We start from the raw sequence: 14,804 nt of genomic DNA, 5'->3' as shown, positions 1-14,804 counted from the left end.
ATAACTCAGGATTATAGCCTCACCATAAAGCCATCATTATATTTACCTTTTATTTTTCTTTACTATGACCAGTATTTATATATGTTTACTTTTTGAAAAAAAATTATTTTTATTACATGATAAAAACCCATATCACACTCCAAAAACATAAAATATATTAAAATAACTTGTTCAATTCCAGCTAGATACCACTGCCTGCCAAAGGTTGATCCTGTGGCTTGATCTGTTTACAAAAGGAGAGCACCGAGGGTAGAGAAATGTTGACATTTTGGCACCAAATGAACCTTTCTTCTTGATAGGAAAAGAAGGATTGAAAGACTTTCAAAATAACATGAGTTTCTCAATATTTAAGGAAGAAGCATCTATGTCCTACATAAAATCTTATCACAGGCTGCCAGAGATTCTGTTTCAAACTTTGGGATACTTTGGCATGTTTTCAAATCCAAGCTCTTGAGTGAGACAAGCTGAATTTAAATCCAGAATTTGGGGCATGCCTGGCTGTCTCAGTTGGAAGAGCATGCAATTCTGGATCTTGGGGTCACAAGTTCAAGCCCCACACTGGGTGTAGAAATTACTTCAAATAAATAAATAAAATTTTATAAATCCAGAATTTCTCCGTCACTTACTAGCTATTCACTGTTATACTGTCTCCATGAATTCATTTCCTTACCTATAAAATGATAATAAAACCTCCTTCACAGACCTGGTAGTTATTTAAATGACATAATGCACTTATAGCCCTTGCATGTATAGATAAAGGCATAATGCCCAGCACATGGTATGTGCCTCAAAAATGATGTCAGTCACTTTTAAAGCAGAAAGGCACTGTAGTAACTCTGATATCAAGACACTTTATGGAACTGTTAACTTTCTTCCTCCCCACCTCAAAGTTGAGAGACTTGGCCTTGACCTAACCTCTTCACTTTTAAAGATTATTTATTTATTTATTTGACAGACAGAGATCACAAGTAGGCAGAGAGGCAGGGGGGGGGGGGGGGCAGGGGGGGCGGGGCAGGAGAAAGCGTCTGCCTGCGGCGCAGGGAGCGGGTTGGGGGGCTCTATCCCAGGACCCTGGGATCATGACCTGAGCCGAAGGCAGAGGCTTTAACCTACTGAGCCACCCAGGCACCCTCCCCCCCCTTTTTTTAAAGTTTTTTTTTATTTATTTAGTAACCTCTTCACTCTTGAGGTGCAGAAAAATATCACTGAATCTTTTATTTCGACTATGGAGTCAGTACCACAATTCCTATCTAAGTGACTTTGTTGAAGGGATACAGAAAGGGATTCATGTGGGAATTGTGGGCAAGGTCCCCTGAGCAATAGATACTCAGTCCTGGCTTGCCATAATTGTCATGGTATATCACCAACAGATACTGAGGGGTGAGCACCTTCCAGGGTGACAGCCTTGAGAGTACTGTGTGAGGTAGCCTTTGTGAGGGTTAGACCGGATGTCTGCAGCTCACTCTGGGAGGCCATCTGGAAGCTGCAGTTCATGTGAAATTGAGCTACTTTATGGCTGAGAGGCACAAGCTAAAAGGAATAAAATTATAACTTGCTCAAAATTGTACTTCACATTTCCCCTTGGCTGCTTGTTTATTTCTCAGTATAATCTGAGATGTTGACTAAGGTCCACAAAAACTAGGTGGTTTTGGGTACCAAGCTGTCTTACAAACTACCTTTTTCTTTAACTTCCTTGTGGCCGAGATCAGCAAGTATAATTTAGGATTAAACTGCAGAAAGATTGGGAATGCCTCAGTGGCTCAGTTGGTTAAACATCTAGTTCTTGATCTCAGCTCAGGTCTTGATCTCAGGGTCATGAGTTCAAGCCTCGTACTGGGCCCCATGCTGGGCATGGAGCCTATTTAAGGAAAAAAAAAAAACAACAACTGCAGAAAGAGTGCTCTTTGACGAATGATGCTCATATATTTAAATGTTCTGATTTGAGAAAACTTGAGTCTCTTTACATATAATTTTTAATGGTTGATTTTTTTTCTTAATATACTTTGTTTAGATGCAGAGATCTGGGGAAGACATTATTTCAACTCTTTATAGGCACAGATTTTTTTTTAAAATTGGTCATCTCTATAAAATTGTAATTGTATATTGAATTACTGCCAAGTTCTCCTAGTTTATTGGGAAACATGAGTTATGGCTAAATTATTAATATAAGTTAAAACTTAATTCTTGAAATTACAGTTGGGCTTATTTGAATAGAAAGAAGGCTCTGTTTTCCAAATTGAATTTCCATATTACTTTTGTTTACTTTATTTTATCTTTTAATATTTTATTTACTTATTCGCAAGAGAGAGTGAGCAAGCAAGAAAGAGCGAGAGCAAGCTGGAGCCAGGGAGGAGCAGCAGGCAGAGGGAGAAGCAGACTTCCAGCTGAGCAGGGAGCTCGACTGGGGGCTCAATCCCAGGACTCCGGGATTATGACCTGAGCCAAAGGCAGACCCTTACCTGACTAAGCCATCTAGGCACCCCGTATTTATCTTATTTTGATTCTTTGGCAAAGATTTATTTATTTATTTTAGAGAAAGAGCACAAGCACAAGGGGCTGAGAGAGACAGAGAGAGAATCTCAAGCTGACTCTGCACCAAGGGTGGAACCTAAGGCGGGGCTTGATCTCGGGACCAGGACCTGAGCCCAAAGCAAGAGTCAGAGGCTTAACTGACTGCACTACTCAGGCATCCCCTATTACTTTAAAAATAGCCTAATGTTAATGACCCAAATAGGCACCCATTCTTTCTCAGTCTTATGCAATTAAAGCAGTATTTTACAGAAGAAAGCTGGCTTGCTGTAGTTACAGCCTTACTTTGGAGAAAAATAAACTGCTAAATTGCTTTTCATTGAGATGAGGCATAGATCCAGATTTTATGCAGCCCAAAGCTTATGCAATTTTGGAGCCCTTCTTGGAGGAAAAAAAAAGAGAGAGAATACCAAATAATTGACTTTGCCAACTTTACAAAATTATGTGACTCTGTGGACACATTGGTAAGTTCCCCTTACAGGGCTTAGGAACCATCATGGGAAGGGGTCGGGAGGGTTCAGCTTCATTACCTCCATAGTAAGGCACCTGTGACTAAGATATATTATTGTGGACATTTCTTTTTTTTTCTTTTTTTTTCATATTCTTTTTTTTTTAAATTAATTTATTTATTTTCAGAAAAACAGTATTCATTATTTTTTCACCACACCCAGTGCTCCATGTAATCTGTGCCCTCTATAATACCCACCACCTGGTACCCCAACCTCCCACCCCCCGCCACTTCAAACCCTTCAGATTGTTTTTCAGAGTCCATAGTCTCTCATGACTCACCTCCCCTTCCAATTTACCCCAACTCCCTTCTCCTCTCTAAACCACATTGAGATATCACCTTACACCAGTTAGAATGGCCAAAATTAACAAAACAGGAAACAACATGTGTTGGAGAGGATGTGCAGAAAGGGGAACCCTCTTCCACTGTTGGTGGGAATGCAATTTGGTGCAGCCTCTTTGGAGAACAAGTGTGAAGATTCCTCAAGAAATGAAAAATAGAACTTCCCTATGACCCTGCAATTGCACTCCTGGGTATTTACCCCAAAGACACAGATGTAGTGAAAAGAAGGGCCGTCTGTACCCCAATGTTTATAGCAGCAATGGCCACGGTCGCCAAACTATGGAAAGAACCAAGATGCCCTTCAACGGACGAATGGATAAGGAAGATGTGGTCCATATACACTATGGAGTATTATGCCTCCATCAGAAAGGACAAATACCCAACTTTTGTAGCAACATGGACGGGACTGGAAGAGATTATGCTGAGTGAAATAAGTCAAGCAGAGAGAGTCAATTATCATATGGTTTCACTTATTTGTGGAGCATAACAAATATTGTGGACATTTCTGAGAATGTTCCAGTTTCCCAAATTAATTAAAAACCTTGGGATGGGCAATAACACAAATAATCAATTAGCTACACAAGATGATGAACACCGTTATTGACAGTGGACCCTTATCATATTTATTTGTTGAAGTATGATAAGACAAATAAAATTTCTAAAAATTCTAACATTTTGCATTTTTCCATGGAAATAGCCAGAATTACCAGTAGCCCTTTCACAAGACGTGAGAAAAATGAGAGCAAGGCATTACACCTATCTGAAAGCACTTTTCCCCCTCAGTATAGATTTTTCTCCTGGAGACCTACTAAGTAAGAGAATTATATCTTACTTGTATTTACATAATTACATTCTCAAAGAATTACATGCATATATTAGGTTTCACTAGTGGTTGAAAATAAAAAGAAAAAAGAAAAACAAGAGTAAATCAAGGAGACTAAACTTAAGTAACTTCTCTGTAACTGGGGAAGATCAATTTTCTCGACCATGCTTTGCTTAGATCTCCAGGATCCAAAAGAAGTAGACAGTTTAGATGTTTACTGCATGTGGGAAATGCAAGCAATCTCTATGATGGTTCTAGAGGAAACTTTGTTCCTTCCTGAAGAAGAGCTTCCTGAAAGAAGAAAAGAAAGTCCTTAATTTTCCATTGTGACCAGAGGGACTTGGTCTCTGACTTCTTTCTTGTATGAGGTATACAATTTTAACAGCCTAATGTTTGCTCATGTCTGTCTGTCTTTCTTTTTCTTTCTTTCTTTACTTTCTTTCTTTTTCCTTCCTTCCTTCCTTTCTCTCTCTCTCTCTGTTTCTTTTCTTTCTTTCTTCCTTTCTTGAAGATGAAGAATGAAATCATGAAATGGCCAGAAGAGAGAGGAAGGAGAGGGAAGAGGCCGAGAATTAGGTTCCTCAGTTAGAAACTGGAGAAGGAAAATAATGAGTTTATTGAGTAATAAATTCAACTGAGTCCCCTCATCATCTCTTGAAACAATATTTGGAACATGGAACTTGGATAAGGGAGAGGTCTGCTGTTGGGTTAAGAGGATTTGGCACCGCCAGAGAGGGCAGGACACACTCCATCTGGTCAGTCTGGGCTGTGGGGGGGCCCCTGCAATTGCTACGGGGCCTCATTTGGTTCAGGTGCCTCTCCTTGATAATGCATAAGCAATATTTGTGGCCTTAGAACACTAAACATAATAAGAGGGGTTAACTGGAAATGATGGCACACATATTAAATGATTAATTTATAATTAATTTAAATTTAATGCCCACACCGTGCCTTTTCAACCAAGGATTTGAGACAGCTCAGTAGATACACATGTAAGAAACTAAATACCGTATTTTAAAAACTATTGTCATGGAAAATAGAGTAGAGGTTGATAATTGTGGTGGTGATGTTGTATCCTGGTCAGGAGGGCACAGACACTGCAATAGAACAGTGCATTTGTTTTGAAGTTTCACAGAGAACAAAGTGAAAAGGGAACTAGGGTCAGTTAAAAATTTTTAATTAACCATGAGAGGAAAAAACGTTTCTTCTGGGAAGCAAAACTTTCATAAGTTTAGAAAGGAATTTCTCAAGTGAAGCTGTTATAAACAGTATTCATAGCAAACAAAATAACCAGTTTATAAGCTGCTTTTTATATTGTCTGTTGATGAAGGCCAGCTGAGTTTTCAGAAAGCTGCTGAGTAAAAACGGTTCCACAGGGAGTAATCCATACTATGGAAAGGACCCAGTATGGATTATTAAGCGGTTGCACTAAATATATAAACATGAAATCAACACACTAAAAATAATATGTGTTAGTGTAATACCGGTACTTCCAATTCTTTCTCAATAAGGTGTTGGAGAAACTGGCTAAGAAATGGTTCTGATTTGGGTTTTCTTTTTTATCTTTCGCCTTGTTCTTTGTGAACTTCGTATATTGAATAACTGCAAAGGGTTTGTATCTAGCTGCTCTGATTGAGATGAAGTGTTGTTTATTTGCTGTATTTACTTTTCTACCACTATTTTCTCTCTCTGAATCATAGGATCTGAGCTAGTTCTTGTGGTAGTTGCTTTTAGAACAATTTGTAAGTAGAGGAGAGACCTCTCTATTCTTTGTCATGAGGAAATAAGGCCCAGATAATGGAAGAGTTTGGTACAGGGTCTCACGGCCAATTTGGAGCACTTCTGGAGCTAGAATTCACTGTGCTTTCCGTGACATCATAGGCTTTTCCAGTGAAAATCTCTCCCCTTCCTTGACTACCTAGACACTAGGTTCTTTGGGGATTATCTCAGGCTTGAGGAACTATTTTCCATTTCTATTTCTGGACCTTTTTTCTATTCTCATCAGTTCAGTGTGTTCTTTGACCCCTGGTAGTGTGATACAGTAGAACAGTTACGGATCTTGGGTGCCTTACCTGGTTTCAAACTCTGACATATTCTTGTTAGCATTGTGATCTTGGGCAAGGGGCTTCATTCTACCAAGCCTCTCCGTTTCCTCATGTATAATGTGGGGATGATAAAACCGAACTTCAGATTGCATGAGGATTCAGTGAGATAATACGAACAAAATGCCCATCACCATCCCTCACACATGAGAGATGCTCAGAAATACAACTCCCTGTCTATTCTCTTTTCCTTGGTGAGCTCCCTAGAGACCCAGACTCCTTGCCTGTATACAGTTTTGAGAAAGTCAGTCACTCTTGTTGATTCTGTTTTCTCATGTCAAAAATGGAGGAAGTTCTCCTTACTATACAACATTTTTGGGAAGATGAAGATGACAGAAGGACGGTCAATACATCTTTGTTGAATCTGAATCTCATCTCCTTCCTGAGTTTCACTTAATTATTACTCCCATGACCACCTCTCCCCGTCGTATTTTCCACGCTGTTCTTCTCACTTGAGCATTAGGCTCTATTTCTAACTACTTGTTGTATAGTGCCTGGATCACCCACCAAGGGGTATAGTTATTTTTGTTTTTAACCTGTTATATTCAGAACTCACCTTCGATCTCTTCCTCATCTTAGATAGTTGGCAAGCCCTTTCTCCTGACCCTTACTTTCCCATGTCTTCTCCCATTTCTTCTCATTGTTCTGGTCATTTTCTCTTTATTCTCCACCCATCACTGCCATAAATGCTGATTCCTATGCAGTACCTCTCAGTCTCCCTTGCCGGGTGGCTTTTCATTGGAAGCCCTTGTTTACAAGAGAGAAAAAAGTTTATGGTCTTCCAGAGATCGCAGTGCCATTAAATTGGAAGCTGAGACTACCCACTCGGTTATTTGGGGCTCCTCCAGCCACAGGATCTAGTGGCTACTCACTAAGGAGAAATTTGATTATTCATTCACAAAACAGTCGATGGAAAACTGTTGTCCTCAGGATTCAGATCCTGCAGGAATAAAGGTTTGGGTTACCCCGACCAATGCTGACCACGAGTAAAGAAAACATGGTGTGGGTGGCAGAAGAAGGGACTTGTGATTATCAGCTTTGACCTCAAGACTCGTATAGAGGTGGTTACATAACTTCTGCTAATTGATTTTTTTCTTGTATTCTCCCACTTTCCTGCTACCCTATATGAAGTTCTGAAGGCAGTTATTATTACAACTTAGGTCCTTCTCAGAATATAATTGAATTGGGCACCTGGTAGGCTCAGTGGGTTAAGCACCGGCCTTTGGCTTAGGTCATGATCTCAGGGTCCTGGGTTCCAGCTCTGCCTCGGTCTCCCTGCTCCCTTCTCCCTCTGCCTTTGCTGTTCTCCCTGCTTGTGCACCATGCACGCTCTCTCTGTCAAAAAATAAATAAAATCTTAAAAAAAAAAAAGAATATAACTGAATTGACATTACCCTGTGACTACAGTAGCTCAAGATGTTTCTCACAGTGTTTCTCTTACTCTGGAGATCAGAGTATTTCCATCTGAGGGAAGAGCAAAACGGATGCTAAGAGGCAAAACTTGTGGGCTCTTCTGGTCAACCTCCATTTGTGCCTGATTGTCTTTCCCCACATCTATTCTCTCTCTCTGTCCTACCCCAGGACTCTGATCCCTGTGGATTACACCACCCAGGGGCTTCCAGCAGCATGAAGTACAGGCAAGAGATACAAAAGCAGGAAGGGAGAGGTTGGGATGTTTTTCCACCACTCCTTCTCTGCTTCAGTGCTATAGACTTTTGGCAGTAAATACACTTCGTTTTTTTATAGGTGGTCCTCTTCTCCAACACTTTCTTCCTCTTGACTCTTTTTCTAGGTCAGGTTCTATGGGAAATAGACTGATACTCTGCCTATAGGAGGTTCCCTGGGGAGTGTTCTTGGGGTTACTACTTGGGGTCGGAAAAAGAAAGACACAGGATTGGGCAGAGTGAGTTGGGATGGCCCTGAGGTTAGTTGTCTTGACTTGGGAGCAAATGGGCTAGATCTTTATATCTCTGTGTAGGTTAGTCATTGATGCAGTTGCTGGGGGACAGCATGTCTTCAGTGAGGAGGCTCCTTTTAGTGGGGGACAAGTTCCTAAGAGGGCTTTGGCTAATGCCTATTGGCCACTTGCTTTCCAACTGCTGGTGGATGAGTTCAGTCCTGGAGGGGGATTGAGGTGGTGCTCCCCTTACTCCCTTCAGACTGAAGAGTCCTAATGGCTTCCCACTATTGCTGGTCTCTGGGTGTCGCAGCATCTATTGTTGCCACTCTTAATTTACTCACACCCTGTGCATTGTCTCTTTGTTAAATTTTCTTAATTGAATGATCTGAGTTGATTTGTTTCCTTTCCAGACTCTAATATAGGTAGTAATTTAGAAACAACATAGATACATAAATACAAATTCTCATATGTTCAAGAAGAAATAAAGTATCCTATAATAGGGAGACTAATCTGGCTGGGGAGGCGAGGACAGGTTTTGTCAAGGAAGTGACATTTGAATCTAAATCTGAAGGCACATGATGTGATGAGCACTGGGTGTTACATGCAACTGATGAATTATGAACACTCTTTCTGAAACTAATGATGTCCTATGTATTGGCTAATTGAATTTCAGTTAAAAAAATGAGAAAAGGGGACACCTGGGTGGCTCAGTGGGTTAAAGCCTCTGCCTTCGGCTCAGGTCATGATCCCAGGGTCCTGGGATCGAGCCCCACATCGGGCTCTCTGCTTAGCGGGGAGCCTGCTTCCCCCTCTCTCTCTGCCTGCCTCTCTGCCTACTTGTGATCTGTATGTCAAATAAATAAACAAAATCTAAAAAAAAAAAAAAAAAAAAAGAAAAGAAAAGAAAAAAAATCTGAAGGGGGAACCAAATTAACTATGAAGAAGAAGATGTTGCGGGGTGGTGGGGAGAGGAGGAGAGAGAGGCTGGAGGGAAAGAGAGAGAGAGACAAAGACAGAGACAGAGAATGTTCTAACTAAAGAAAACAGTCTTTCCGGGCAGGAAATGAGGCTGAGAAAGACAAGGAAAGCCCGCTCTGGGCTTTATGGCCCTTATTAAGGATAATCCTAAAGATAATGAAAAAGCTTTGAAGGTTGTTGAGCTGAGGAGGGACACAATCAGATTTGCATTTCAAGATCTCTCTAGCTAATCCAAGACCAGTGTAATTTTTAATTTGGGGAAAATTACCACTTACCTGCCTGTGTCTGTTAAAAGCAGAAAGAACTTTTTGGTTTCTAGAAGTCTCTAGACTAGCTAGACAGAAGTTGCTATCACTTGGCAATTCTTACATATAAACTAGAGTAGTTTATGGACAGAATGCTACATGCTTGGGTGCCTGGTGTATCTTTTCCACACCTTGATGATTTGTTGCTCTCCCTCCACCCCCCACCTGCTGGGTAAGATAATACTGACAATATATCAGCCATTAGACTTTTAAATACAACAACAATTTGTACCACATATCAAAGAGTTAGGGGGGTGCACCTGGCAGGCTCAGTCAAAGGAGCCTGTTTGCAAAGCTTGATCTTGGGGTTGTGAATTTGAGCTCCACGTGGGGTGTAGAGATTACTTTAAAAAATAAAATCTTGGGGTGCCTGGGTGGCTCAGTGGGTAAAAGCCTTTGCCTTTGGCTCAGGTCATGGTCTCAGGGTCCTGGGATCGAGCCCCGCATCGGGCTCTCTGTTCGGCAGGGAGCCTGCTTCCTCCCTCTCTCTCTGCCTGCCTCTCTGCCTACTTGTGATCTCTGTCTGTCAAACAAATAAATGAAATCTTAAAAAAATAAATAAATAAAATCTTTTTTTTAAAAAGTTGGAAAATACTGTATACTCTATCAGAACTTCTTATGTTACTTTCCACTTGTTTTTGGAGTCTTTACAAAATACACAAACTTCTACAACTTTGGTCTTAGAATTGATTTAATAAGATTTCTCTTTATTCTCTCTTCAGGTCTGTTAATGAAAAAACATAACTGGGGATTGTTAGTCATGATTCCACATTCAGATGTGGCCTAGGACCTCAGGGCTCCTTTCTTGGTTTCTCATTTCTTGATGACTAGTGAGACTAACAGAGGCCCCCGGCAGAGCCCAATCCCTTGCTGAATGTTCAGAGTGAGGAAGAGGTGACACTAGCATTGCACAGTGTTTCTGTCCCATTATCCTTCCTTGGCACCTACTTGCCTTACTTCCCTGGAAAGGTCCAGAACCAGGACCTGAGAGTAATATGCCATTGTTTTTTGTTTGTTTGTTTGCTTTTAATACTTTGGGCATGAAGATTCTCTTTATCTAAATAATTAACCTTAAAGTCTGTTTCTGTCATCTCATTGGATTGGTGTTATTGATTGAATTTTGTCTCTTTAAAACATATGTTGAAGTCTTAACTCCCAGTACCTCAGAAGGTGACCTTATTTGGAAGAATGATATTGGCAGATGTGTTAAATTAAGATGGAGTTTGGGGCACCTAGGTGGCTCAGTCCATCGAGTGTCTGTCTTTGGCTCAGTTCATGATCCCAGGACCCTGGGATCGAGCCCTGCATTGGGCTCCCTGCTCAGTAGAGAGCCTGCTTCTCCCTCTTCCTCTGTCCCCCACCTTCACTTGTGCTTCCTCTTGCTTTGCTCTTTAATTAAAAAAAAAATCTTAGGGACGCCTGGGTGGCTCAGTTGGTTGGACGACTGCCTTCGGCTCAGGTCATGATCCTGGAGTCCCGGGATCGAGTCCCGCATGGGGCTCCCAGCTCCGTGGGGAGTCTGCTTCTCTCTCTGACCTTCTCCTCGTTCATGCTCTCTCTCACTGTCTCTCTCTCAAGTAAACAAATAAAATCTTTAAAAAAAAAAAAATCTTAAAAAAAAAAAGATGGAATTTTACTGGAGTAGGGTGGGCCCTTAATCCGTTAAGACTGGCATCCTTAGAAGAGGAGAAATACTGAGCAGAGACAGATGGGAAGAATGTGGCCATGTGAAATTGGAGGCAGATACATCTGCCTATAAGCCAAGGAACACTGAAGCTTGTTGGCAAATACCAGAAACCAGAGGAGGCAGGGAAAGATTCTCTTTGACAGTTTTCAGAGGGAACAGGGCTCTGCTGACATCTTTATTTCCAGCTTCTAGAACAGTGTGACAGTAAATTTCTGTTGTTGTAAGCCACCTGGTTTGTGGTAGTATGTTACGGTAGCCTGAAGAAACTTACATAGTTGGCTTCAGTTTTTTTTCTAAGCCCCTAGGGTGAAGCCCTACATCTATTATCATTTAAAGTTTGAGTCATATTAGGTAAAATTTACTGAATACTATACGAAAAAATTTATTGAGCACTACAGAAAATATTTTGTTTTAGGGTGGCTAGGTGGCTCAGTTGGTTAATTTTCTCACTCTTGATTTCAGCTCAGGTCATGATCTCCGGGTCATGGGACTGTGCCCTACATGGAGCTCTGTGCTGGGCGTGGAGCCTGCTTAAGATGGTCCTTCTCCTTCCCCCTTTGCCCCTCCCCTCCCTCACAATCTCTCCCTCAAAAACCCCTCCTTCACACTCAAAAAACCCCTCCTCCCTCAAAAAAAAAAAAAAAATGAAAAGAAAAAGAAAAAAGAAAATACTGTTTCAAATGGAATGAGGACTTTATTTCTACTAAATGTAGACTTTAATTTTTACCTTTTGGACAATTATCAAGAATCTATCAACTTGGGGTACCTGGGTGGCTCAGTCAGTTGAGCATCTGCCTTTGGCTCAGGTCCTGACCTCCTGGTCGTGGGATCAAGCTCCCTGTCCAGCTCCCTGCTCAGCAGGGCATCTGTTTCTCTCTCTCTCTCTCTCCCTCCCTCTGTTCTCCCCACTGCTCATTCTCTCTGTCAGATAAATAAATAATTAAAAAAAAAAGAATCCATCAACAATGTACTTTGCTTTTTTTTCATTAAGAACATTTTTTATTTTTAATTTATTAATAAACTAATTATTAGTTTCAGAGGTAGGAACATTTCTTTTTTAAATTCACACAATCATAAGTCATTGATTGATCTCTGAAATTTTAAATTTGGTGCCCTCTTTCCAGTCACCACACTCTTGCCTATTTTTCCCTCAACTCCTTTGCAGACACTGAACATTCTCTTGGACCTTCCTTCCCCGTATTGTATGTGAAACTCTCCTGTTGTATTTAGACAATTTAGTTACTTTTGTCTACCACATTCTTTACCACACACTCTGTAGTCAGCCTTTTAATGATGACCCCACCCAGCTGATATTCACACTGTGCTGTTCTGCAGCGGGCAGATAACTCTGTTCTGGGGTTCTAGAGTGCAGAGGGTAGGCCTGTGTATGTGGGGCTCACTCCTTACCCAAGCTATCCAACTTCACTGAACCTTCATTCAGTAGTTCCTTTATGCACCACTTGTTGAGTTGCTAAGAAACACCTCACCACTGCCTATTTCTTTTCTTTCTTTTTTTTTTTAAGATTTTATTTATTTATTTGACAGACAGAGATCACAGGTAGGCAGGCAGAGAGAGAGGAGGAAGCAGGCTCCCCGCTGAGCAAAGAGCCCCATGTGGAGCTTGATCCCAGGACCCTGGGATCATGACCTGAGCTGAAGGCAGAGGCTTTAACCCACTGAGCCACCCAGGTGCCCCACCACTGCCTATTTCTTATATCCACTCTAAAATGATTTTTTTTCTCTCCTTACTGAGATCTAGACCATGTGGCAACTTCACTTGTATTCTCATCCTTCCATATTCATCTCATTCTCTCCAGCATCTTCAATCTTTGGATCACTTATTACTTCCTCACCTCATAAATTCCTACGTGTTCAACCATAACAGAAAAATCCAACTAATAGGAGTTTAAGCTAGTGCTTCTTAAACTGTCAAATACATCTGAATCACCTAGGGAGCTTGTTAAAATACAGATTTTCATTTAGTTTGTTTGGAGTGGGCCCTGAGAGTCTGTATTTCTTACAAACTCCTGGGTGACGGTAATGCCCATGATTCCCAGACCATAGGGATTTACACCTTGTGTGCATATGGAGTCATCCTTATGGGGTAAGCTCAGTATTTACAAGATGCCTTTGATTCCCCTGGTCTGCCCCTCAGGGTGTCAAGATCCTGCTGTAGCTTCAGATATCCCATCCTCACTTGAGTTCATCCAAAGGCAACAGGTACGGGTCTGACTGGAGATGAGAATGAGAGACCCTTTCTCCTCCTCTCCTCCTCTTCTCAGGGAGGTAAATATTTGTTGAAGTCTCTCAATTCACTTTACAATTCATTGGCTTGGAACTGGGTCACCCCTGACTGACCACTGTCAAAACAGAACGGGATAGATGAATTATGATTTATGTCAAGAGGCTGGACATACTGGTACACAAGTTAAGTCCTGTCAGGAGAAGGAGGGAGGATGGCCCCAATAGGGCAGGCAGTTTTAGCCATATCTGGTTTTCAAGTATCACCTTGAAGTGAAAAATACTTTTTATTTTTATAATATGGCTTAATCTAGCCAGTTTTTAAACTTCTTCTTAGGCAGTTTTCTCTGTGACTGTTCTCGTTCTATCATATGTATATCCTCTCGATCCATATGCCTGAAATTTGACTTTTGTCCCCACTGTCATAAAGCACTTGCTCTTGGGGAGGTTGCCAGAAACGCCTTCCTTGCTCAACTCCATCAGCCACTGGTGACCACCTTTCCACTCTTAAGCCCCTCTGCTCTTGGAATTGGTGAGACACCACCCAGATTTCCTCCTTACTCCACACCTCCTCTTTCCTTCAGTGTTCCCTTCTCCTCTTCTTACCCCCTGGCTGGGGACTTGCCCTCATGTGGACCTTAGCTCTCTGCCCGTCATTCCTTATATTCATCTGTTAGCTCTTGGGACATTGATTCTCATGGCTGTGTCACCTCTCTGGTGCCCAATTCCCATGTGAATTCTACCCTCAGATCTTTCCCTGCCCAGCACATTCCTCTAACTGCATGTCACACCAAACATCTTCTCTCCCAGACTGCTTTCTATTCCCATTTCCCTTTAGTAGGTGGTATTAAATTCCTCTCCAGGTAAATTAGCATAATGTTTTGTTCCGTTCTATTATTTCGTGGGATGTTCAACGGGAAGTTGTGACTGATGCACCAGGAAATGACATACTGGATACCAAAATCAGTTGTGACTCAGACTGAAATGTGGAGATCTCAAAGTAACTGGTAGAGGGCTGGTTAGATTCTCATTCATGCAGAGGGTTCAAGAGTGAGGTGACTGAAGAATGGTAGGGGGAGGGGCTTGAGATTTTATTTGCATAGAGTTGCACTGGGAATTCTACCTTCATGCTCCGCCTCTCACCCCCTCCACCCCCACCCCCCGACTGTGGGCAAGAGCACTGGCATCTCATATGAAGCCCAGTGAGAAGGGCTTCCCCAGGACCTCTTGAAACTTGGCACAGACAGTGGGTAGTTGCTAGACTCCCACCTGGAAGGCATCCTATAGCAGCAGAGTAGAGGACTCTGCCTGGGATGGGGGTGATTATTCTACCTTTTAACCATGAGCTTTCTAAAGGTGTGTGTACTTCAGAGACCACATGTAGAGTCC

This window comes from Mustela nigripes, chromosome 5 (assembly GCF_022355385.1).
Source record: "Mustela nigripes isolate SB6536 chromosome 5, MUSNIG.SB6536, whole genome shotgun sequence".
Lineage (NCBI taxonomy): Eukaryota > Metazoa > Chordata > Mammalia > Carnivora > Mustelidae > Mustela > Mustela nigripes.
This window is presented reverse-complemented; position numbering follows the sequence as displayed.